At 46.7% G+C, this 25,473-nt stretch overlaps 1 protein-coding gene across 1 annotated transcript in view; it reads right to left on the bottom strand.

Annotated features, from left to right (window-relative positions):
• Positions 1–14,769, bottom strand: part of FHL2 (four and a half LIM domains 2) — a 68,723-nt gene extending 53,954 nt beyond the window's left edge. The window contains exon 1 of the mRNA XM_040993885.1: positions 14,647–14,769. The gene's annotated coding sequence lies outside the window, so the exon portion shown is untranslated. The remainder of the gene's footprint in view (positions 1–14,646) is intronic.
• Positions 14,770–25,473: the final 10,704 nt, after the last annotated feature.

Raw genomic sequence — 25,473 nt, forward strand, 5'->3', positions numbered from 1 at the left:
AAGGCGATGCTGCCACTGTGCAAACATCACAGGGCACTTACACACACCTCGGTGGGCACACACCTCGGCCACGTGGTCCAGGCATGTTCCTGTACTCAGTAATGCAGTCAAGGGCCAGTGTGGTGGAATGGCATAGTAGGTAAAGCTGCCACTTGCAACATCCCACGTGGACGCTGGTTTGAGTTTTAGCTGATCCACTTCCAATCCAGCTCCATGTTAAACTGCTTGGAAAAGCAATGGATGGTGACCCAAGTTCTTGGGTCCCAGCACCCACATGGGAGATCTGGATGAGGCTCGTGGTTTCTGGATTCACTGTGTCCCAGCTCTGACCATGGCAGTCATTTGGGAAGTGAATCAGCTGATAGAACCAGCTCTCTCTGGCTTTTTCTCCCTGCACCCACTTCTTCTCCCTCCCCCTCTGCAAACCCTGCTATTCAAATAAATACATTCTTAAGTAGGCAACTGTACAACGATCCTAAGTATTTGTGCATCTAAACATAGAAAAGGTATAGTAAAATTCTTCATTCTGTAACTGGATAATGTGTCAGTTCTCCAGTTCCTAAAACTCAGAATCATGATCTGTTCTTGTCATGTAGGAACCTGCTTGGGGTCTCCTAGTTCCTCCCAGCTGAAACCAGGACCCAAATGGGTAGAAGTGCCTGGGTTTAAATGGGAGCAGCCCTGTGCTATTCCCAGGTCACATGTGGCAAAGGTGTAGGAGACACAGATAGGACAGCCAGGGGGATTGTTGAGTCTACCCTGGGGCTCACAAATATCCTTGGGAGCGCAGTTTGTTTCTGACTTTGTCTGTCTTGGTGTCTCTCACCCCACATTCTCTGATAGCTAAGCCCTATGAACCATACAATCTTTCTTCCTCCAGGTGGGTCACAGAGGCCAGATGCTCTTTGTCCAAAGTCAGCCATAAAGTCTTGGAACAGGACTCCACCTACCCGTGGGCTTTTTACATGACAGCTGGCTTATCCTGACATCACACCCCATTCCAGAAAGGGTCCTGCCTCAAGGTTGGGAGGAAGGAACACTGCACAGGGAGGCCAGGTACAGCCTGAGCACATGGGTCTGTCCAGGTCTGCCATCAGTCTACTGCGTCGGCTCGCATCCGTGGACGTTTCTACACAGCTGTGTCTGCTTCATTGAATGGAGCATAAAAATGGACAGTGAGTCTTCACTCTATGTGACGTGAAACTCCAACCAGACCAATGTCTTAGACCTTTCGCCATCAGCCTTTGGTCGGTTTATGTCAAACTCATGAAAATACAAAGGGGAAGTTTGAGCTTCTCGGCATTAGGGACCTCTCCTCGTCCCCCAATCCTAATTCAGTGTTGATTTCCAGTGTTCCATCACCTCTGTGCTTCCTTGGGATCTTCCTGTTTGCCTCCTGCGCCCATGGATGAGAGCGTGTCCTGTGTCCTTCGCTGGACCTCAGAGCTGCCTTTGAGCTCTTTCTGGAGCTTAGAAGCCGCGATCCTCATAGACTGCCAGCCTATTCCTCCTGTAGAAAGGCCACCGATGGCTGGCACATGACCTTGCCTGCTCGGATCCTCCACCCCTTGTGCGTCTGCTTACCTGCTGCTTTGCTGAGCTGGTTCTTATGACCTGCTGTGGCCTGGGCCACCTGTCCCTCCCTGGTCATCTCTGTCTCTGGTCTTGTGTGCTTCATTGTAGAGCTTTGTGAGGTCACCTCAGTTGTCGCGGCAACTCTCCTATGTCAATGAGCTGTTCCCTGCCTGTTCCTCTCACTTGGGGAACCCAGCTCTGGGTCTGCCCTGGGCTGCTGCTCTGTGCTCCACGCCAGTGCCTTGCTCCTCCTGCGAGGTGTGGCACAGCCTGTTCCTGTGCAAGGCTCTTATCTCCAAGGCTTTCACTGAATGCCTATGGTGTTGCATGCTGGGGGGTTAAGATGACACAAGTCATTTTAAAATTTGCCTTGATGAGATAAAAAAATTTGTAATGTTAACTGAATTTTTGGCAACCTATATGACAGAGGAGCATGATAGAAGGGGTGGAATTGTTCTGTTCCATGCTACCTACAGAACCCACATCTTAGCCCAAGGAAAATCTATAAATAAACACAAACTGGGTCCGGTGCGGTAGCCTAGCAGCTAAAGTCCTCGCCTTGCACGCACTGGGATCCCATATGGGCACCAGTTTAATTCCAGTGGCCTTGTTTCCCATCCAGCTCCCTGTTTGTGGCCTGGGAAAACAGTTGAGGATAGCTCAAAGCCTTGGGACCCTGCACTCACATGGGAGACCCAGAAGAGGCTCCTGGCTCCTGGGTTCGTATAGGCACAGATCTGTCTGTTGCGGTCACTTGGGGAGTGAATCAGCAGATGGAATATCTTTCTCTCTGTTTCTTCTCCTCTCTGTATATCTGACGTTCTGGTAAAACTAAAATAAATCTATATATATGTATAAAAGAAAACCCCACGCACCACCACAATGACCGATAAATCAGCTGGGATTCCAACAATAGACCCTCAGAGTCCCCCTTCCACAAACTGCTAGCAGAAACATGGTTCCCCACAGGCACAGCTTGGTCCCCATAACTCATGACTATATCACCCAGCAAAAGGGGCCTTGCAGGTGTGGCTAAAGATCACGAGATGGGGAGAGAATCCTGTCTTGTCTGGGTAACACGCAACAGTGAAGGACCTTCTGCAAGAATGAGGGCGGCAGCGAGAGTCAGCGAGACATTGGAATGTGCTGCACTGCTGGCTTTGAGGATGCGGTCAGGAGCAGGGTTGGGAGGTGGTGACTCCGGCAGCCGGAAAAGACATGGAAACGTATTATTCCCTTCGGATTCTGTAAGGGACCTGTTTACTGTAATAACCTCCAGAACTGCGAGATAGCAACTTATGCTTTAAGACAATACGCCTGAAGTATTTTTTTTTTCTTACAGCAGAAAAGGAATGCAAGCTCAGCCGCTAGCTCAGCTGCGATAATTCTGTTTCCTCATCTGCAGTTTGGGAGTTGTAATCATCCCGAGAGCATAGGTTACTGTGAGGACAGGATAATGTGACACATGTCATGCTCCCTGCCACAGTGTGTTCCGTTGGTGGTGGCTATTAGTATTGCCTTGTGGAGTCCTTATTAGTGGGATAAAAGGGTTATTGCTATCATTTTGTCTTTTTTTTTCCATTCAAAACTTTGAGAAATGTACTTATGTACTTGAGAGGGACAGAGGGGGAAAGAGAGAGCCAGGGCCATCCCATCTGTCATTTCATCCAATTGCCCACGACAGCCCAAGCCCGGCACTGAGGCTGAGTGCTAGCCTCAGCTGTATTCTGGGTCTCCCGTGAGGGTGGCAGACACCAATGACCTGAGCCATGACTGCGGTTTTGCTGAATGACTGCAGCCAGGTGTGAAACTGAGAGTCGCCTTTTCCCCAGCACTTGAACCTCTTGGCCAAGTGTTGAGGGGAGGCTCTCAGACCTGATGGTGTGAATGAAGGAGGCCGCAGGATGTGTGGTCACCTTGGGAAAGAGTCTGGCTGATGGAGGTGCCATCGGGTGCAGACGCTGGGGCAGGGGCAGCGCTTAACACAGCTGGGGATGGGCAGTGTGATGGAGTCCCCTAGAAAGAAAGAGAGCGAGCAGAGAAAGTCAGCTCCTTGGAGCCTGCACCCTCAGCGCTCTGTAGTGTAAAGTTAGACTGGGGAGCTTTTTTGCATTTCAGAAGCCATTGGAGAATTTTTGCACAAGGAAGAGTTATGGTCTAATTTCAGCTACAAATATGGCAAATTTTTGAAGAAATAAAAATATCAAAACGCATGAGATATAGCAAAAACAGTATTGAAAGAGACATTTGTAACATCAGATGCTTACAAAAAGTTGAAGCATCTCAAATAAATGCTCTAGCAATGCATCTCAAAGACTTACTTATTAAAAATGAAAAAATGAACAGGAAGCAAGAAATGATAAAAATCACAGCAAAAATGAAACTGAAAAAACCAAAACACTTTTTTTCTTCAAAAATATCTTTTTTCTTATTAATTTCTTCAGTGACATGTAAGTCACACAGTAGCATCGTTTTCTTCAAGAAAGCTTTTGATTTTTCTTTTTCATTTCTTTAGCGACACATTGGTCATTTAGTAGCACGTTATTTAACTTCATGTTGCAAATTTTCTATTTTTCTTCCAGTTGTTGACTTTGTTTTATGGCTTTTCATTTAAGGAGGTACACGGCAACTGTGTCATGGAGGCTATCATATCCAGATGTGAGGATACAATGCAGTATGCATCTCTACTTCCAATTCAAAGATGGACTCCCAGTGAGTTACGTAATTATTACATTATTATTGTAATTATTGTAATAATTATTACATTATTATTGTAATAATATAGGGGAAATCAATGTGGGGGGGTGGAGACTTGGGGAGGGTGGAGGGAAAATCCCAGAGCCTGTGGAACTGTATCATGAAATAAAATAACAAAAATAAAAGCAAAACAGAAAACAAATATGGCAACTAATTTTAAAGAGAGGCTGGTGAGCACCCTGAGCTCATGCCGGCCTCTGAAGCTTCCTGGTTGCTCTTGTCTGAGGATGTGGGAAGTTTGTTGGCACTTCCCAGGAGAGTGCAGGGCTGCTGACTAAAGTAGCAGCAGCTCAGGGCTGGGTGCCAGGATCCTGCCGCCAGGGATCAACAGCCGGACTGGGGGGACCTGCTGCCACAGCAGGGGCTGCCACGTCTTCTCCCCAAGTTTCCTTCTCTCCACCATGCTGAACTTGCCCTCTGAACGTCTGAAGCTCCTGGTATGTAGAGAATCCTGTTTTCATGTTACAGCTCACCTCACTCTCGGCAACTGCCTGCACAGCTTTTCCATTGGAGAGCATTTGTAGACATGGTGTGGTAGCTGTGAATATTTCTTCCCTCACTTGGATGACCGCCCAACACTGGCCAATTCAAGTGCCAACAAATTTGCACCTGCTCGGAGGATTTATATTTCCAGTTTTCAGCAGTGGAGACAGAAGTTTGTCTAAAAGGAGTTCATCTCATACACTCTCTCACTTTCTTACCTTTTATGGGTGTGGCATACACAATATTGCTTCTTTTTCTTTTTTAAACTGATACTATCCAGTGTAAAGGTCTCGTTGATTTCTGTCTTTGATGTAGGCATTGGAAGGACTTAACATTTGACCATTGGGCCCCAATTCAATGTAATTAAAGTTAGATTTTAACATAAGGAGACAGCTGTATTCTGTCACCTGTTTTGAGGTTTTCTGACTTATATTTAAACAAAGAACAATGCGATTTCTAAATAACGTATTTAAAAATTTGAGGATAGAGACCAGTACTGGGGTGCAATGAGCCAAACTGCCTCCTGCAGTATTGGTATCTTATGCACACGTCTGCTTATGTCCCCAATACTTTGCTTCTGATCCAGCTCCCTGCTAAGGAGCCCAGAAAAGCAGGAGAGGACGGCCCTTCCTGCTCCCATGTGGGACATCAGGATGCAGCACCTGGCTCCTGTCTGCAGCCTCGTATAGCCCCATCCATCATGGCCATTCCAGCAGTGAACCAGCAGATGGAAAATGTTCTTTTTATGTCTCTCCTTTTCTTTCTGTGTCACTCTGCCTTTCATGTTTTTTAATCCATTTCTGGTGTGCCGACACAGTCATGAGTATTGAGGCTGATCCGTGGGTCCTGAGCTTTCACATTTGAAGCCGTCCCTCTAGATGCATGTGGCATCACCTCATTAGACATCCATGTGAGACCTGCAGGCCTCCCAAAGGCCGTGACCTCCCCCTGCTGCAGCCCCTCCTGCTCGCTCGCACTTGCAGCCCCTCCTGCTCCCTCGCACTTGCAGCCCCTCCTGCTCACTCGCACTGCTGTATTCTCCTGGGACAACCTGATCCACTGTTTCTCACTGGTGGCTCCAAGCCTGCAGGCCAAGGGGCAACTGCTTCTTGGAGCAAATGGTGGCTTGAAGCTGTCCTGCCTCTTCCACTTGCAGTAGCCATGGACGTGAGCGATGCTGTCTTCCAGTCCCACAGCACGGAGAGCAGAGTCAGAACACGTGATGATCAGGGGTGGCCTAAGAGGCTAGACAGACAGAGTCCTCCTACAAGACATCTCTTCCTGCCTGGGCCTGCCTTATCTGGGCATCACTTCCCCGGGCCGCTCTGCCTGGCTTGTAGCTCACCGTTCCTCTTTGCACGTACACACACACACACACACACACACACACACACACACACCTTTAATGGCTGTATCACAGTTCCAGGGTTGTTTATTCAGGGATGCAAGCATAATTCCCAAAACCTTCTCACAGAAAATATTGTCCCTGAAGATCAAGATCCGCCTGTAAGGATGCTCTCAGGTTCGGTGATGCATCCTAAATAAATATATTCTCCCTGGCTGTCAGGCGCCACCACTGGTGACTGTGCCACAGTCATCACCCCTTTTCCCAAAGAAATATACACAATACCTTTGGTGGTACCCAAAGCCAGACAGTACTGAGCACTACATGTAACATGTTGTTTTTTTCCTTTCCATTTATACCTATGCTTAAGTTCCATTTTTGGGACTGTTTTTGAGGTGCAATTGGTTAAGCAACTGCCTCTTATGCCAAATTCTCTATGGGCATCAGTTTGAGTCCATGCTGCTCCACTTCCAAGCCAACTCCTTGTTCATATGCCTGTAAAAGCAGCAGAAGGGCCTATTTACTTGGGCCCCCACCACACACGGGAGACTGGGCTGGAGTTCCAGGTTCTGGCTTCAGCTGGCTCAACCTTGGCCACTGTGGCCATTTGTGGAATGAATCAGCAGATAGAGCATCTCTGTCACACTCTTTCTCTCTCTGTCGCTCTACTTTCAAATAAAAATATAAAGCTTTAAAATAAAGTGAGATAGAATGCTTGGGGAAAATGGATTTAAAAAGGAAGCTTCTAGTGTTTTTTCGTTCTCCTTTTCCATCTCTACCCAGGCTATGACCAATGGAAACTTCCAAGTCACAGAATCTACTCTTTTTATGAGACACTTTTATCAAATATTAGTAAAATATGATACATTTCCATTTGCCAGGCATTGTTAAGAACATTGCTCTTGTGCTATGAATCAGAGAGTAGAGAATGAATATCAAGCCTGTTTACCAGCTGGCATCACTAAAGGGAAAAGTACTAGACAACAAGGGAAACTCCCAGCCCTTTCCTTTGGATCCCAGTGCTCTGAGAACTCTTCGGTCTATCTGAAATGCAGCAATTTAGTTTGGCAAACATTTATTAAGCAGCTGTGCAAATGACCATGCTGGCAGCCAAACGCCTTCATCAGATGAGCATTCTTGTTAAGCTAAAGAAGGTGCTAAAACAGAAGGGGAATTGGAAAGGAAAATAAAGGACACATGAAAAGTTCTAAAATCTTTTTTTAAGGTTTATTTTTGTTTATTTTCAAGCCAGAGTTAACAGAGAAGGAGAGAGAGAAAAAGAGACAGAGACAGGAAGAAAGAGAGAGAGGCAGAGAGAGAGAGACAGAGATCATCTACTGGTTCATCCTCCAGCCATGGCCACAACAGCCTTCACTGGGTCAGCCAAAGCCAGCAGGAAAGCCAGGAGTTGGGAACTTTCTCCAGGCCGCCCACACACGTGGTAGGGGACCAAACACTTGTCCAATTTCCACTGCTTTTCCCAGGTCATTAGCTGAGAGCAGGAGTGAAACTGGAGCTGCTGGGGCTCAAGCTGGTGCCTGTGTAGGATGCTGGTCCCTTCCATAGATGCTGGTGCACCACGATGCTGGCCTCGGTCCTTATTCATTTTCAAGGTAAGGTCTTTTCTTCATTGTGGACACTTCCCATTAGTTTCTGTTGAGTTTTGTGTTAGTGCCAACATGGCACTGTCTGGGCTCGACCTCTGATTTCCCCAGCTCCTGCCCTTGTGCCCTCATTATGGACAAGGGAACTGTGAGCTCTCCTCATTGGGTTGCACTGCAGATCACGTGTGCGAGTGCACACCTGTGTTGGCCTCTATGTTTATGCATGCATGAACACATGCTTAGAACGCACAGAACACCGACCCGCAGCAAGCACTGCAGCTCCTGCCACTACTAACCCAGAGCTATGCTGGGAGTCAACTTCGATGTGATCCAGAGTTCTTACATAGATGGTTTGTTTTCTTTCATGCAAGAGGTTAAGAGATTTTTTTATGTCTGCTGACAAAACGCTGAGGTTTAGAAGTGTCCAAAAGAGAGAAGAGAGACGGAAAGGGGCCTGATCCCTGTGTCATGAACACAGTTACCATAGTTTCCTGTTTTGTTTGCTTGATTTTGCTTTAAAGATTTATTTATTGTGAAAGTTAGGGTTATAGAGAGAAGGGAAAGACAGAGAGATATTTGTTACCCAGAAGGCTGCGATGACTGACACCAGGAGCCAGGTGCTTCATCCTGGTCTCCCGTGTGGGTCACAGGGGCTGAGACACTTGCGCCATCTTTCACTACCCTTTGCAGGCTTTAGCAGGGAGCTGGATTGGAAATGGAGCAGCTGGGACTTGATCAGGTGCCTAGACGGGATGTTGCCATTACAGATGGTGGTTTAATGTGCTGCACCACAGTGTGGGGCCCCCGTGTCGGCATGTGTTCTGTTTATGCTTTTCTGAATTTTCTTTATTTTTATCTCTGCATTGCTCACACGCTTCTCCACCTGTTTTGTTCCCAGGCTTTGGTAATTCCCTGTGTGCTCCCAACTCTGGTCCCTGACTTCAGCTTCCTGTTAAGCAAGCAACCTGAGAGGCAGTAGTTATGGCTCAAGTAATTGAATCCCTGCTACCAATGTAGGAAACCTGGATTGTGTATTTCTGAAGTTGGATACCTTTGCAGCCATTTAGGGAGTGAGCTAGCAGTAGAAAGTCTGGTTCTCTCTTTGCTTCTTAAATAAATAATAAATATTTAAAGATGTCACTTTATCCCAAGTATTTCCTTTTATTATACTCAATTCTTTTTTAGATGTATTTATTTATTATTGGAAAGGAAGTTATACAGAGAGAGGAGAGATAGAGAGCAAGATCTTCCATCCACCGATTCACTACCCAAGTGGCCACAACAGCTGCAGCTGAACCAATCTGAAGCCAGGAGCTTCTTCCGGGTCTCCCATGCAAGTGCAGGGTCCTAAGGCTTTGGGCTATCCTTGACTGCTTTCCCAGGCCACAGGCAGGGACCTGGAAGGGAACTGGAGCAGCCAGAACATGAACTGGTGCCTGTTTGGGCGCTCAGGAGTGCAAGCCCAGGACTGAACCACTAGGTTACTGCATCAGGTCCAATTATATTAAATTCTTACGACATTCATATGTGCCATTCAAACCACACTGTCCACTGCACATCACCTTGGGATGTTCTTTCATATTCAAATGCAACGCCAATTAAGATCACAGTCTTTCAGAGACAAATCACATCATCGACGTGGCTTCCCATTCTACAGTGGATATCATGGTTCCCAGAACGTTTTCTTTTCTGAAAAATGAAATAATGTTAACTAACAGTAGCACCTGCCCCTAGCGCTGTTGTATTGGATGAGCCAACACATACTTCCCAGATAACACAAAGAACCTAGTAAATCTTAGCTGTTACTTCTAGGATGCCAATCTTGGGGTGGCATTGTGACACGCAAGTTAGGCTATTGTCTGGCATGCTTGTATTCCATATCTGAATAACTGATTCAAACACTGGCTGCTGTGCTTCCAACCCAGCTTCTTGCTGTTGTATTTGGAGACAGAGAATGAAAGGCCCTGGTGTAGCTCCAGGTTCTGGGCTTCAGTCTGGCCTTTGCTGCTGGCATTAGGGGGAGTGAATCAACGGATGGAAAAATCATTCTGTGTCTCTATGTCTTTCTCTTCCGATCGCTCTCTCCCTGTGTGTCACTCTGTCTTACAACAAGCAAATAAGTTTTTAAGTGAATTATTATGGATGATTACTTCCTGTTTGAATAATTGGCAATGATAGTCCTCAGGCCATATATTCGCATGAGAGTTTGTACTGCAACACTTGCATGGTTAATCTTGGTGTCAAAAATTCAGCAAGCCACTTGAGGTATAGAGAAAAAGGTAAGATTACTTCTAATCTTTTCCCTCAGAAATAATAATTTATAGATTTTGGTAAACCTGTTCACGAGCTTTGAATGTGAGCTCTTCAAAAGGCTTATGGAAAATCTGTAGTGTGAAAAGAACTGTGTGTGGATTTCAAAACCACTTTCCACAATGTTCAACGTTCAGTTCCTTTCCCATGAACTGAACTGTTCCAGTGTATTTATGTCACAGGATCATATTTATGAATATTGCATTGTACCCTGAGTTTTTAAAAAATATATTATCCGGTAATTTTTTAAGAATTATTTTTTATTACAAAGTCAGATATACAGAGAGGAGGAGAGACAAAGAGGAAGATCTTCCGTCTGATGATTCACTCCCCAAGTGAGTGCAACGGTCGGTGCTGCGCCAATCCGAAGCAGGAAACCAGGAACTTCTTCCAGGTCTCCCACACAGGTGCAGGGTCCCAAAGCTTTGGGCTGTCCTTGACTGCCTTCCCAGGCCACAAGCAGGGAGCTGGATGGAAAGTGGAGCTGCCAGGATTAGAACCGGTGCCCATATGGGATCCCGGCGCTTTCAAGGCAAGGACTTTAGCCGCTAGGCCACGCTGCTGGGCCCAACTTCTTTTTAAATATGTATTTAGTTAAAAGGCAGAGCGACAAAGTAGAGGGAGAAAAAGGCGGAAGACACGGTGAGAAAGAGACAGACAGGGAAAATTAGAATCTTCCCTCTACTTTCTCACTCTCCAGATACCTGCAACATCTAACACATCAAGTGGGAAGTCAGAAACCATTCTAGAACCTCCCACTTGGATGGCAGAAACCTAAGCACTTAGACCAGTATCTTTTGCCTCCCCCAAGACATTAACCAGAAGCTGGATGGCTTAACCCTGCGTCACAAGACTGGCACTGCATTCTGATTTACAAAACTTTTTAGAAAAGGATCTATGCAAACCTTACTGTTGACAATTGTATCTATTTCTTACTGTGGCTATGTTGTCCTTTATTTGGTCACATGGTACTTTTGACTAACCACATGGTTTAACTGGGTTAGCTACTCCCATTACTCCATTGTGAAGCAACCATTTGTGAAGCAACCATTTGTGCCCTCAGCCATTTTGCTGTTCTGCAAAGGGTCTGAGTTAACAGAATAATCAACCTGAAGCCATTTTCTATTTTGTGTTCCATTTTCGATTTTGTGTTCCATTTTCTATTTTGTGTTCTATTTTGCGTGCCATGAACGAAGACTCTTCTAGATTTATTTGAACAGAATTGAGCTCAGATTGAAAGAGTTATAGTAGCTTCTAATGAACAGAAACACTGGGCTTCATCTTAGGGCCACCTCCAAGGGACCCCCTCTCATTCATACTGACTGACCAGATTGCCGGCATGGAAAGAGCGCTCACTTGCTAAAGACCAAGGGAGAGTCCTTGTACTGCCCCTTAAATATCCAGTTACATTCATCCTTAATGAAACACATCATGTCTGTTTCCTGTTACTGGTTTCCTAGGGCTCTACTTCCCTCGTTTTCAGCTTGATGTTTTAAATGTAACTAAAGCCCTCCGCTAAGATATTTTATTCATCTTCTCTCTACCTCTATCTTTCACATTCTGATAAAATCTCCACTTACAAAAGCTTCTTCGAAATTAACAATGATTTTATTTATTCATTCATTTGTTTTTCTGCCATTTTCTACTTTGAACAATTCTATTAATGAAATGCCTCTGTTCCGTACGACTGCCTAGAACGCATGTTTGTTCCTCTCTGTTGTCCACCACATGTTAATATTTTGGAGACTAAGGGACAAGGGGCTGACAAATGAAGAAAACGACCTTCTGGTGGAGGCATGCAGAGTTAGGGGTGATTTATCAATCAAAGGGGGAAATCTGTGTGTGGCAACTCAGATCTGACTTTGAAATCTGTCACGATATTCTGATGAAATGGATTATCTGAGCCTTCATTTATGCTGTTTTCACTCCTAATTTTTGCAGCTCTATGAATAGTTTAGTGTACTTTAAAATATTCAATTATTTGAAAGTGAGAGAGAGAAGACAGAGAAGAGAGAGCAGAGAGGGGGGAAAAAGAGCAGAGAGAGAGGGGGAGAGAGAGAGAGAGAGGATGAATATTTTTCCATCCACTGGTAATGGCTGGGGCTGAGCCTCTGGAATCCTGGCTTCTCACTGCCTCGGCAGGTGCATGGAGTTGGATTGCAAATGGGGCCCCTGAACCTGGGTTCTGATGATGGGCTGCTAGCATCGTAAGCAGCTGAATCGCATCACTGGTCTCTATTTTAATATATTCACACAGTGAAAGAAGTCATAAAGTCACATAGAGGTAATCCCTTTCTTTCATTAGGGACCCGAATTGTGGTAGTTTGTGTTTTTCTTAAAAAAAAAAAAATTTTTTAACCAACTTTCAAACAATTGGAGGTGGAATAAACACAAAATTACATTGACTAGAAATTGACAAAAAGTAAATTGCCAAGTAACCTGATCTTTTTTCTCATGTAACAATAACTTTCTTTTACACACACACACGAAGGCATTTTAGAAAATTCATTAAAAAAAAAAAAGGAATTAGATAAACGTCCTGTAGTTTCTTTGGGGGGGGGGGATGTGACTTCACACAAGTTTCTCTTAGTCAACATTTTCTATAGTAAGCATGCAACATTTGAGTAGTATGACAAAATCTAAACGCTCTCTGCATAATTTCACCTTTTCCTTTGGTAGAGAGAGAACTGTTTAAAATCAATGCCCTTGGGCCATATGTGGAAAAGTGTTGTACAAATTTTTTAAAATTGCTTTTTATTGAGATGGATCTATGTTGGAGAGAGAGGTTCCACGCAGTGGTTCGCTCCCCAGATGTCCGCAATGGATAGAACTGAACAGAGCCTACCTGAGCTCAGTCCTCGGTCCAGTTCTCCCCCAATCCTCCCAGGTTCTGCATCAGAGTCAGAGCCTGGGAGCTGAACTCATCAAGCATGAAAGTATCTTTGTTTAAAACAGTTATTAATCTTTATTGGAAATGCAGATCAGACTCGTGGAGAAAAGGAGAGACAGAAAGAAATATCTTCCACCTGCTCTTTCAATCCCCAAATGACCGCAACTGAAAAAAACCATAGCCAGGAGCTAGGGACCTCCACCACCGGGTCTCCCAGATGGGTACAGGGCCCCCAGGCCTTGAGCCATCCTTGACTGCTTTCCCAGGCCACACGCAGGGAGCTGGATGGGAAGTGGCAGGGAGCTGGATGGGAAGTGGAGCAGCGGAGACAGGAACTAACACCCACAATGGGATCCTGGCATTTGAAGGGGAAAGCTAGCCAATCGAGCTATTGTACTGGGCCTAGGATGCGAGCATCTTAGCTGGTGAGCTAAATGCCTGCTCCCTAAAAACATTAAACGTTTTAGAAACAGCTAGAAAGAATGTAGGGCCATGTACTTTGAGTGTGGGAATACAGAGTAGAATACTTTGGTGGATCAAACAATGAAATCTAAAAGTGCAAAAGTGCTTAAAGAGAGCAGAGATGAAGGTGATCATTCAGGGAATTCCAAATGGCCCGAAAGGTGCAGCTTTTTCACAGCAGTAATTCATTTCAATATCTCCCTATTTCCCGATAAAGCCTCCGAGTGATAATCAGGCCCTCAAGTCGGTTAGTCAGCTTCCGATCACTTAAATACAGTATAGACCAGAAAAGATGTCAAATGGAATAGATTTCATTATTGCACATTTTGTTAAACACCTAGTAATAAAAAACTTTTACAAAACAGTCCTAAAGAAACAAATAGAACGAGAACATAAACCCGGGTTGTGCAAAGAGGAGACTATCACATACAGGTGTTAATACTAGTTTTAGACTTCAGAATTATTTTTAAAATCTGGACTAGCGATTTCTTGTTAGACATGACAAATGCTTTGCAGGGAGTCTGGCTGGAACATGGTCACTTTTAGGACATTCTCCTGTCACAAGTTCCATTCTATTTTGCAAGCAGCCAGAGCATTACTTAGCAGTGTGATCTTCGCTCTGGAAATGAGTGAACTATTCCCGCATTTCCTTTTCCTAGCCACAACAGCTGTCTGTACTTTCGAACCATCAGCCATGACAAGTCATCTCATATAAACACACTTTTCCAGCATAATCAGACTCCTCCATGATTTGCCTTTTTCACCCCGGGCCATCCGGAAATTCTGTCAGAATGGAAAAAGCTCAAGTGTACAGTGGGTTTTCTCCCTCTTTCCAATGTTTATTTTATCATTTTTCTTCTTTTTTCCCCCCCTTTTCAAAAAGTTTCACAGTGTTCACAAGCAATTTCCACCCAAAGAAGCCAAGATCTTGCCCTGAGTTCTCCATATTTGAGCTGGCACAGCTGCTGCAGCTGTCCGGGGCAGGTCCGTGGCCTCAGCCTGCAGGCCAGCCTTGTGCTGCTGCAGGGAGCAGCTGCTGGCGAGTGCGCCTGGCTGTGTGCAGGTCTGCAAGTCCACAGTGCCCAGGAAATCCCTTCTGCCTGAACCCTCTCTCTGCATATGTGACAAGGAGACATAACCAGGGGTCCAGGTCTGGCTGAGGGCACAGGCTGGGAAGGCCAGCAAGCAGAGACAAAGGACAGGAAACCGTTGGGCCTTACCTGCAGTTCAAGACCCTGTCTGTCCTCCAGCCACAGCAGTGGAGACAGTGGCAGCGCAAGCAGGCCCGCCTTGCTGTATGATCCAACCGTGTGAGCAGCTGCCGGCCAGCTGTGTACTCCTGCCTGTGGCGGCTATAAATAAGGCCTGTCTAGAACACCATGTGGCTGTGCCCCGGAGATAAGAACCCAGGATGTGGCCCCTGTAAGCCTTTTAAGGTCGCCAAATGACAGGAGCTTCCATCTCTAGCTGGGAAGGGGCTCTCTTGTCCCCATCTGGCCTGATTGCCTCAAGGACACCCTAGGTGTCACAAGCATTCCAGCCATTCAAAGAGTAGCTGGAGTGGCGAAGGCCAACTCTGCCAGGAAGCAAACGTCAGAGGCTCCAGCACACGTACCACTGAGGAGCAGCTGGTTCTGGGGGCCCAGGGGTGGGAAGGTGCTTCATCTGGGCCACACAGAACTCCTGCGGACTGCCTGCTGGTGGCGCTGCTCCTTAGGCAGGGCTCATTGGCCTCCTGCTCCCTGGGGGTGGCTTCCTAAGGCAATTTCTTGGGTGAGAAGGATTCCAGGGAAGACAACTGAGGCCTGGAAAATGCCAGACCCAGTGAAGCTGCAGAGGGGTTGCCGTTCCAGGAGGTCCTCTCGCTCGCTCGCCTCCTCCCTGCTCTCTCTTACATGATTACAGGGTTTCTTGAGCCACAAATCGTCCTCTATAGAGCTCCAGCAGAAAAATTACACACTGTTTTGTTTTAAGGCATATGCTGCAATAAGCAAGAACAGACTAGATTGGAGCAGGGGGAAGCTCCTGGTTTGCTGTCAAGCAGCTGGCAGTCGGTGCCTCTGAGAACCCTTGGTGGCAACCAGAGGGACCACAGCAAGCCAGTCTGCAGATGTCTCCCCAGGATGATCGGGATGTGCTTTTCTCATAGTTCTTTTCATCAGTAGCCAAAGTTGGAAACAATCTACATAGCTAAGCAGAGGCAAACGGCTAAATGATATGGGGGAAGGAAATGAGTGGCATTGGCCTACCCTCTGGGCTAGGAATCGAACTGATACTGGGCACGGATAGCCTAGTGGTTAGGTTGCCTCCACTCATGCTAGGGTGCTTCACTCCCTGCTACTGTGGACCTTAGGAGACAGGAGGTGGTGCCATCCACCTGGCAGACGCTCAGGGAGTCCCCAAGTCCCAGATCAGCTTAGATTCACCCCAGCTGTTGCAGGTGTTTGGGGAAGGGATGGGAGTTCTGTCTGTCTCTTAAATAATTGATTATGTAATTTAAAAAAACTGATGCTCCTAGGTTAACAGGAGAAAAATATATATTTTTTTAAGATTTATTTTTACGCCCGGCGGCGTGGCCTAGTGGCTAAAGTCCTAGCCTTGAACGCGCTGGGATCCCATACGGGCTCCGGTTCTAATCCTGGCAGCTCTACTTCCCATCCAGCTCCCTTGGGGAGTGAATCATTGGACGGAAGATCTTCCTCTCTGTCTCTCCTCCTCTCTGTATAATCTTTTTTTTTTTTTTTTAAGATTTATTTATTTATTGGAAAGTCACATATACAGAGAGGGAAGAGACAGAAAGATCTGCTGTCAGCTGATTCACTCCCAAAGTGACTGCAGTGGCTGCAGCTGAGCTGATCTGAAGCCAGGAGTCAGGAACCTCCTCCAGGTCTCCCATGTGGGTGCAGGATCCCAAAGCTTTGGATCATCCTCAAATGCTTTCAAACCAGGCTACAAGCAGGGAGCTGGATGGGAAGCATGGCCGCTAGGATACAACCAGCGTGCAAGTAAGGCGAGGACCTTAGCCACTAGACCCGAGATAACTAATGTTTAAAAAATACTTTATTTATTTTTACTGGAAAGGCAGAGCTGCAGAGAGAAGTACAGAGAGGAGAAAGATATTCCATCCTCTGGTTCACTCTTTAAATGGCCAAAATAGCCAGAGCTGAGCTGGTCTGAAGGTAAGAGCCAGGAGCTTTTTCTGGGTCTCCCATGTGGATGAAAGGACCCAAGGACTTGGGCAATCCTCCACTACTTTCCCAGGACATTAGCAGGGACCTGGATTAGAAGTAGAGGCAACTAGTATCGAACCATTACTTCAGGTGGCACCACAAAACATGAGACCCCAAGAAGGAATGGATGGCTGCAGCTTCTATGATATCCTGAGTTACTGAGAAGAACAAAGGCTTGGGCTTCTGGGGTCAGGAGGTGGTGACATACATTCTGGGAGAGTCAGGAGAGAAGCTGCTTGGTGCGTTAAGAGGTTGAGTCGGGCAGGTGTTTGGTCCAGTGTTTGCATCCCCACTTGGCATGTTTGCAACCCCTGGCAGAGTACTGGCTACTCTGCTTCTGATTGTGGTTGCTTGCTACTGCACAGCCCAGCACGCAGCACGCAGGAGAGTGAGTCCTTGGGCACCTTCCTTCACTGTTGGAGAACTTGCCATTTCTGGTTTCTGGCTTTCACTTGGCCCAACTCTGGCTGTTGGGAGCATCTGAGGAACAGAACAGGGGTTGCACAATCTTACTTTCAAATAAAAGTAAAAAGAGGGCCCGGCGCAGTGGCGCAAGTGGTTTAGGTCCTCGCCTTGCACTCCTGGGATCCCATATGGGTGCCGGTTCTATCCCGGCAGCCCCGCTTCCCTTCCAGCTCCCTGCCTGTGGCCTGGGAAAGCAGTCGAGGACGGCCCAAAGCCTTGGGACCCTGCACCTGCGTGGGAGACCCGGAAGAGGCTCCTGGCTTCGGATCGGCATAGCATCGGCTGTTGCGCTCACTTGGGGAGTGAATCATCGGACGGAAGATCTTCCTCTCTGTCTCTCCTCTCTGTATATCTGCCTTTCCAATAAAAAAATAAATCTTTAATAAAAAGTAAAAAGAAATAATAAAAAAAATCTTTTAAAAGATTCTCTCAGCACAGATTGAGTTTCATAAGTAATAAAAGTTCTCTCGAAGCAGCCCTGTTCCTGACACAGATACAGTTGTCCTTCCCAATCCAAGGATTCCACATCCTGCATTCAACCAACTGGAGACTGAGTATGTATATATGCAAGTGTAAACCCTTTTGTCTTGTCATCATTACCTAAGCAATACATAGCTTACTGTTTATGTAACAACTGTTACATGAACCATATGACACAGCTACTTCCATAGGGTTTATGCTATGTTAGGTATTGCCAATAATCTAGATATGATTTAAAGTCTTTAGGAAAGTATGAGTGGGTTGTTTGCAAAGCTGGAGAGATTTAGACAAGGAACTTGAACTTCCAAGGACTTTGGTATCTATGGGGGAAGGAAGAGAGAGAGGAAGGGAGGGAATGAAGAAAGGAGGAGGGAGGACAGAAAAGAAAGATTGGGCACTTAAACGAGAAAGCTAAGAAAGTTTGTGAGCCATAGCGTGGGTCACAATACCCTGCAATTATTCCTAGCACTCTGGTGGCCACTGTTATCCCATCTTCTACCGCCCAGTCTATGCTCTTACTGGGACATACCTAAGGCACTTCCAGGTCTTTTATTGAAAGGGTGTGTGTTTTCTCAGGGTGTTACGGCGATTCTTTATTTTTTCACCTAGATGATGAACTCCAGACCTGCCTGTATGATTTAGAGGGATTTCTTTAGCTAGAGATTCTTTTCCTGGATGAGAAGGATTGAAACAAGGGCTCCTGGGACTGCTGCCAAAGAAGGCCCTCCTCTGCATACAGATCTGGGCCTGGGGCTGCCTCCTGGCCAGAAGTAGCAGTGGGGTATGGTATGAGAGCTTTGTTGTGGAGTCATAGGGTTCCCTGAGGACATCAGTAACAGACAGAGCTTGAGGCAGGACCTGGGGGCTGAGGTCCTAATTGGGAGAAAGTGGACAAATCCCTTCGTAGTTGCCCTAACTTCCTGTTGCTGTTGGCTCAGGCCACAACTTGAGAAATGACGCTTACACAGAAGACGACCCCAGAAGCTGTCTCTGCAAGCCCTCCCCACACCCTCCTGGCTCGTGTTCTCTGTCTCCCAAGGCAGCCAGCTATAAAAACATTGTGTACAAGCCTCTTGTCTACCCCACCCTTTCTGGCGTTGGCCTTAAGGCAATTCTCAGATCTACCTTGACCCCTATTCCAGAAGGGACCCTGCCCCACACCCAGGAGAAAGGAATGCTGCAGAGAGGCCAAGAGGAATCTGAACAGACAGGCCTTACTGGACCGCCCCCTCAGTCTCCCACACTGCCTCGTTGCCTTTGTCTTACCACATTTCCTAAGGACAATTCACTCCAAGTCGTTCCGTCTTCAGACCAAAGTCTCCCAGGCCATGTCAAGCAGTGATCACATCGGTTGGTTATGCTTCTCTCATCATCCTGTCTTTCATCATAGAACTGTCTATTATGACCTTCTGTGATGTACCACTGGTGCCTAGCAACTTCCAGCCCTAAGCCTATGTAACAAGGAAACTTTGGGTAAGGTACATTATCCTGTGGGGCTTTTTCTTGATTTCTTGAAATAGCACCCTGAGTGTAGGGGAAGAGAAATTATGTTCTCTCCACCTTTCATGGGTTTCTTAGCTGGCACACCCCGGAACCAAAGACAGATTAGCAAGAAGTTTAATAAGAGAAATCCCTGCTGTCTACAGAGAGGAGAGAACAGCAGACCAAGAGATAGCCAGGGAACCTTGGGTTTAACTACCATCTTTTCCTGAAACAGAGGAGACAGAGAAGGGTGTGTGGGAAACTGGGCTCTGAAGACGCCCGGGAGGAACTCAGGGAAGTGGGATAAGGTTAATGCGGAATGTATGAGTTGGTGTCTTCATAGAGGAGAGAGTGGTCTCCTTCCTGCCTGTGGCAAGAATCATCACCGAGACCCTGTGACAGGAGGAAAACCCAACAACTTCACACAACCAAGCTTCATGTACATGCCAAGACTAAGGATGAACTCTCCACTTTTTTTGCTCAGGGTCTGTGAAGTGGGCATAGCCTGTAGAAATGTGGTCGGGGGAGCCAGCAGCGTGGCATAGAAGGTAAACGTGCTGGTTGCATTGCCAGCATCCCATACAGGTGCCAGTTTGTGTCCTGGCTGCTCCACTTCTGATCCAGCTCCCTGCTAATGCGCTTGGGAAAAGCAGCAGTAGATGGTCCAAGTATCTGGGTTCACGCTACCCACATGGGAGATCTGAATGAGGCTCCTGGCCCCAGCTTTGGTTTGACCCAACATTGGCCAGAGCCTCTGGGGAATAAACCAGGGTATGGAAGATATCTCCTCTGTCTATATCTCTGACCTCCAAACTAATTGATTAATTCAAAGTGCGTGTATGTATGTTTTAAAAAAGAAGTGTGGTAGGACAAATGGAGTGATCCAGTATAATAGATTGAGGAGGAGGCCTAGCCAGAGCTGCAAGCTCAGATGGTTCCTGACCTCTCTCTGTACAGCATTGCTTTCTCCAGGAATGAGGAAGGATTTTTTTTTTTTCTTTTTTCCATCTTGCTCTCAGGCAAAGTAGGTCAGAGGATTTATTTATGGCCAACTTGAACAGAGAAAGGTAGGGGAAGTTAGAATATGATTTTATGGCCTTATACCTGTCCATGGTAAAGACACTTTACTTTCTATAACCTGCAATACGTGGGTTGCAGCCGACACGTGCTTGAGCCATCATCCACCGCCTTCCCAGGCATGTGATCAAGAGACTGGATGGGAAACGGCAGAGCTGGGGCTCACACCAGCGTTCTGGTATGGGATGCCAGTATAGCAAGCAGGGGCTAAACTTGCTGTGCTACCGAGCTGGACCCTGGCACAAGCACTTTGCTTCAATTTGGGGAAGATTATTATTAAGGGAAAGATTACAATTTAAACTCAAGAATTTAGTGTGAAGATCTGAATTGGCTTTGGTCTAGCATCAGGTGATATTCCACTGCATGCAATGGTGTTAGTATTCCAAAGAGCTGAAGTGGTTGGTTTCACAGAAGGGCTATGAAGACCAGACACATAGAACAAAAAACTATTTTTCAGTTCAAAGTTTCTTTCGTTGAAAGGCAAGGAAAGAGAGACCAAGAAATGGGAGAATATTGGTGACTTTAATTTGTGTGTGTTGGAGGAGGATTAAGGCAGAAGGAACTTAATTGTCATGCCAGTGGAAACCTGGCCTGCTTGGGAAATGTTGGCTGTTACCTTGCTAAGCCTGATATTCTAGAAGGTCAGAGAGATAGCTGGGCAGAGTGTAGTGTGAGAAACTCCACTTTGATTTTTGGCCTTGTTTATGTGCATAATCCAAAACAGTGGCTCCCGTCACTTTGATGGGCCGCAGCAAGTGCCCAGTGGAAACCAGACGTTGACAGGCACAAGGACTGAGAGATAAGAGGCCTGTAGATGTGCATGAACTCTAGCAGCTTGTCCCTGGGCATCAGCATATATGAGGGCACCCCACTAGGGGTAAGGCCTTCCAGAGAGGCTCAGCTGTCTCAGGGAGGTGTGTAATCTCTTTCATTAATCACTGCTGTTCATTCATTCATTTCCCCGCCCTGCCCCCCCATGACTGTATTGAAGTTGTCCTGTGTGACAAGCATCGTGCTGGGTCTTGGAGCCTCAGCTCTGATCGAAACAGAATCTCACCTCCTGGCTGTCACCTCCACCCTGGAGCTCCTTGCTCTCCTGGTCACTGGAGAGTCCAGTGACTGCTGTCATCTTTGAGGAAGTTACTGTAAGTGTTGCTCTTGGCTCTGGGTTGGACACCTTTCATCATTCAATGAACTTGATTTTTTCAGTCCCTGAAGTTTATCAGAGCTGAGCTTTGTAAGCAACCTGGAAAACCCGGCTAGTCACAGCTATCTGTGTACAACAGCAGGATCTGCTGCTGCCCTACTGCGGGTATTGGTGCTTCTCAGCTGTCACGAGTCAGTGAAGCCTGGCATTTCTCCCTTGCTTCTCTCCCACCTGCATGTCTTTTCCTCCTTTTCTCCACAAATTAGGGATGGACTGGGGTGATTATACCTGTTCAATGGCTAGAGGAAGTAGGTCTTTTCTGCTGAGATTCACCTGCAGTGTGCAGACAGATAGCACCAAAGGAGATTGGAAGGCCTCAGAGGTCAAGTCTCTCTCCTTCTCTTGCACTCTTGCCCTTCCTTCTCCCCACATAGCAAGCCAGAGAAGCCGTAATTATTCTTCTTCAAGGCAGATCACAGAAACTCTACCCCACTTTCCCTCAAGCTAGCCATAGAACCTAGAAAGGCCACTCTCTCCCTGGAAGACCCTCACTCTGGAGGAGCCACGTTGGGAAGGAATGAAGGCTGCACAGAGAGGTCAGGAGGAGTCTGAGTACCCAGTCCTTGCTGGGGTCCCCCCACCTAGTCCATCATCGTTCTACTCATCCCTTTGGTCCCATCACAGTTTTACTTTCTTTGCTTCAGGAGTAAAGCACACTGTTTCCTGGCCTTTAGTCATTCTGATGTTTCCTGTGTTGTGTAAAGTTTTGATGAAATGGATTTGTTGTGCTTTTTCTCTTGTTAACCTGTCTTTGGTCATGATGGTGTCAGCTGTTACCCTTCCGTTGCCAAGGATTGGGACGACGCCTTCCCACCCCTAAACTTCCACCCTAGACAGATGTTCTCAGCGAGGATTGAGGAGTTGCACTTAGTACTGCAGCTGCAAGCCAAGACGGAACTGGCTTCCGGGACAGCATGATACACACCAGCATCACCTCTTAGGAGCAGGAATGAGTGAAGATGAAGAAAAGTCCTGTTTTCCTGGGCTGAAGTCCTCTGAAGCAGTCCTCATGGCTAAGTGGCTTATGAAACATTGACTGCTGTGAGTCTATATGTAGAAGCTGCGAGTGAACGCCCAAGCTTCCTTGTCAAGCAAATACCTCTCCTTACCTAATCATTCCGCTTGCTATAACTGCAATCCCTGTGTAAACATTCCTTCCTCACTTCCCAGAACAATAAACAGGCAAGAACGGCCACATAAATGTCCGATAATGTAAATACGTCTGGGACAGCTCTGCACAGGCTCAACCTGAAGAACGGCCATTGGCTGGCGTGATAGGGGCCCAGTACTTTTTCTTTTTGCATTTGGCTTTTGCTGAACTTGTTTGGGACCAACCCAAGAATGATTGGGGCCTGAGGATCATGGTAGGGTGTCATACTCAGAAAGGGCCTCCCTCGGACAGGGACACCCAACATGAAGTTTCCCTCTGTTCCTGTCTTTCTTTCTTCCTGTCTCACCCCTCCATCTCTCCAAGGCAAGCCCTCTTGTTCAAGACAGATAGAACATAGAAATCTGAAATCCCCTTTCCTCAAGTCAGCCATGAAACCTTGAAGTGCTACTTTAGTTCTCTTTTGGCTTTTTGTATGAGAACCCATGCTAAAAAAAAAAAAAAAAAAATTCTCTAAGGCCTGGTGCGATGGCTCAATAGCTAAATCCTCACCTTGCAAGCACCAGGATCCCGTATCAGTGGTGGATTGTGTCCTAGATTTTCCACTTCCCATCCAGCTCCCCACTTGTGGGCTTAGAAAGCAGTCGAGAATGGCTTAAAGCCTTGGGACACTGGATCTGTGTGGGAGACCCAGAAGAAGCTCCTGGCTTCAGATATGCTCAGCTTTGGTCATTGTGACCATTTGCAGAGTGAACCAGTGGATGGAAAATCTTTCTGTCTCTCTTTTGTCCTGTAAATCTGATCTTTCTAAGCGGCTCTTCTCAGTTGTTGCTAAAGTTGTTGAAAAGCTGAGCCAAACAACAGGTCTCCCTGCTTGAATTCTTACTAGGAGCTCCATTCCCTTTGTCCAATCACATTTCAACCTGGCTGTCTCTGTTTCACTGAATCTAGGTGTAAAAATGGATGATCACCCTGAGTGTCTGGATCTCCATTCTGAAGGCTTCTGCTTATGCGTAACTTTAATCTTTCCTTTTCACTACTACAATACTTTCTGAAACAAAGCGAGTGAGTGCTACCTGTGTGCTGTGGTTCAGACTGGGCTTCTACAGCTGAATATCCCTTCAGTTTGGTGCTTCATCCCATTTTAAGTCACATGCTGAAAACATACCAAAAAACATCGATAGGTCACTATCACTCCCTGCAAGCCAGACACCATGCATCCTTATTTCTTCTCCATCTAGTTCCTATTGTATCTACTCTCAGAACCTCCGTCAACTATTAGTTAAAAGGTCTGCAATCCCCTGTCTGTCTTGTTTATATTCTGCCAGAGATCAATATTTTCTTTTTAAAATTTCTATTCATTTATTTAGCTTATTTGAATGGGAGATGGGAAGAAAAGGAGAAAGAGAGAGAATCTCCCATTTACTTGCTGATTCCTCAAATCCTTGTAACAGCCAGGATTGGACCAAGTAGAAACAGGGAACCAGGGGCTCAGTTCTGTCTTCCACATGGGTAGTGGTGATTCAAGTACCTGATCCCTCCCCTACTCCTCCAAGATGCACATTAGGGCAAGCTGAAACAGGGAGAAGAACCGGGACTCAAACACATGTGCCTTGATGTGGCAGGCATCCCAAGCAGTGACGTCATCACCGTGGCCAACACCACCCACCCATCAGCCAGTGAGGAATCAACCCCAGTAAGGAGCTGACAGGACCCCAGCTGTAGGCAACTGCTTAGGTTACCTTCTACCTGGGCGAGTGTTAATCTGATTGGAGAAAGGCAGCCAATAGCTGGTGGGCATTCTGGACCATATTTGTGTGAACTGTACCAATGTGCTGGCAAAATTGCATATTTGGTTTTTCTTAAAGATATGTGAGGAACACGGAAAATGCTGGGCTGGGATATGCTAGCCTGGCCCCCAAAATGGTGATGGGGGGGCAGAGGTGCTGCATATTCCTCGGGATACGGGATTTGGGGATGGATGTATGGGAGTAGGAGCAGCTGAGGGCATGTTTGACAGGAGAGGAATGCCTTCTGGGATCTTTCACGGACTAGGCCACTGCATTCCCAGGCAGGCAAGGGAGCTGACACGGAGTACTTAGAGAGATGGAGCCGGGGAGGTGAGCATGTCTGGTTCAGGGCAAGGCACCCATCCACATGGGAGACCAAGGACGGGCTCTCACATGGTGGCAGGGGCTCAAACACTTGAGTCATCTTCCACTGTTTTCCCCAGGTGCATTACTGTACCCTTCTGGTTCACTCCTTAAATGTCCATAATGTCTGGGCTCGGCTAATGCCAGGAACTGAGACTCAATCTAAATCTTCCACAAGGCTGGCAAGAATCTAACTCCTGGAACAGAGCAGTCTCCTATTGTCAGCATTGGCAGGAAAGTTGAAATCAGGAGCTGGAGGTGGGCATTGAACCAGAACCCTCCACGTGGGAGACTGGATCCACATGGTGCAGTCTTGGGATGTAGGTGTCTAAACTGTGTCACCAAATACCTGGCCCTCTCTTGTTTTCCCAAGTGCCGGTTGGGGTCCTCAGGGGGCTGATCTCCTTCTGCTGCACTCGGGAAAAGATGGGGAAAGACAGATGGGACACAGAGCTGTGTTCCAGTTCAGCTCAGCAGGCAGCAAGCCTAGACTTCACTTCTGCTCACTCTCGTAAAATGGAAACTAAACAGAGAGGCCGCAAGTGGTGGGTTGGCCTCTGCATGATCAGATGTGCTGGAGTCCTCATTCCTTTCCGGGTGACTCATGTTTCTTGCTGGTCTGATTGCTCTGCAATTTCCCATCACTGTCCCCGGGAGACTCATGCAGCAGGCTTCGTCAGGATCAAAGGCAGAGTCCCCCGGCTTTATGAGACCCAAGTATCCAAGTGAGGCAACAGAGTTTTATGCGTCATTCAAAACACACCCATGTGACTCATAGTGCATTTGTAAAGGTTTTTTAAATGTCCAGCATGTCCAGAGGCTTAGGAGGAAAATAATAAGTATTT

The sequence above is a fragment of the Ochotona curzoniae genome, unplaced genomic scaffold (genome assembly GCF_017591425.1).
Source record: "Ochotona curzoniae isolate NIBS_2020 unplaced genomic scaffold, NIBS_Ocur_1.0 contig_883, whole genome shotgun sequence".
NCBI classification, from domain to species: domain Eukaryota; kingdom Metazoa; phylum Chordata; class Mammalia; order Lagomorpha; family Ochotonidae; genus Ochotona; species Ochotona curzoniae.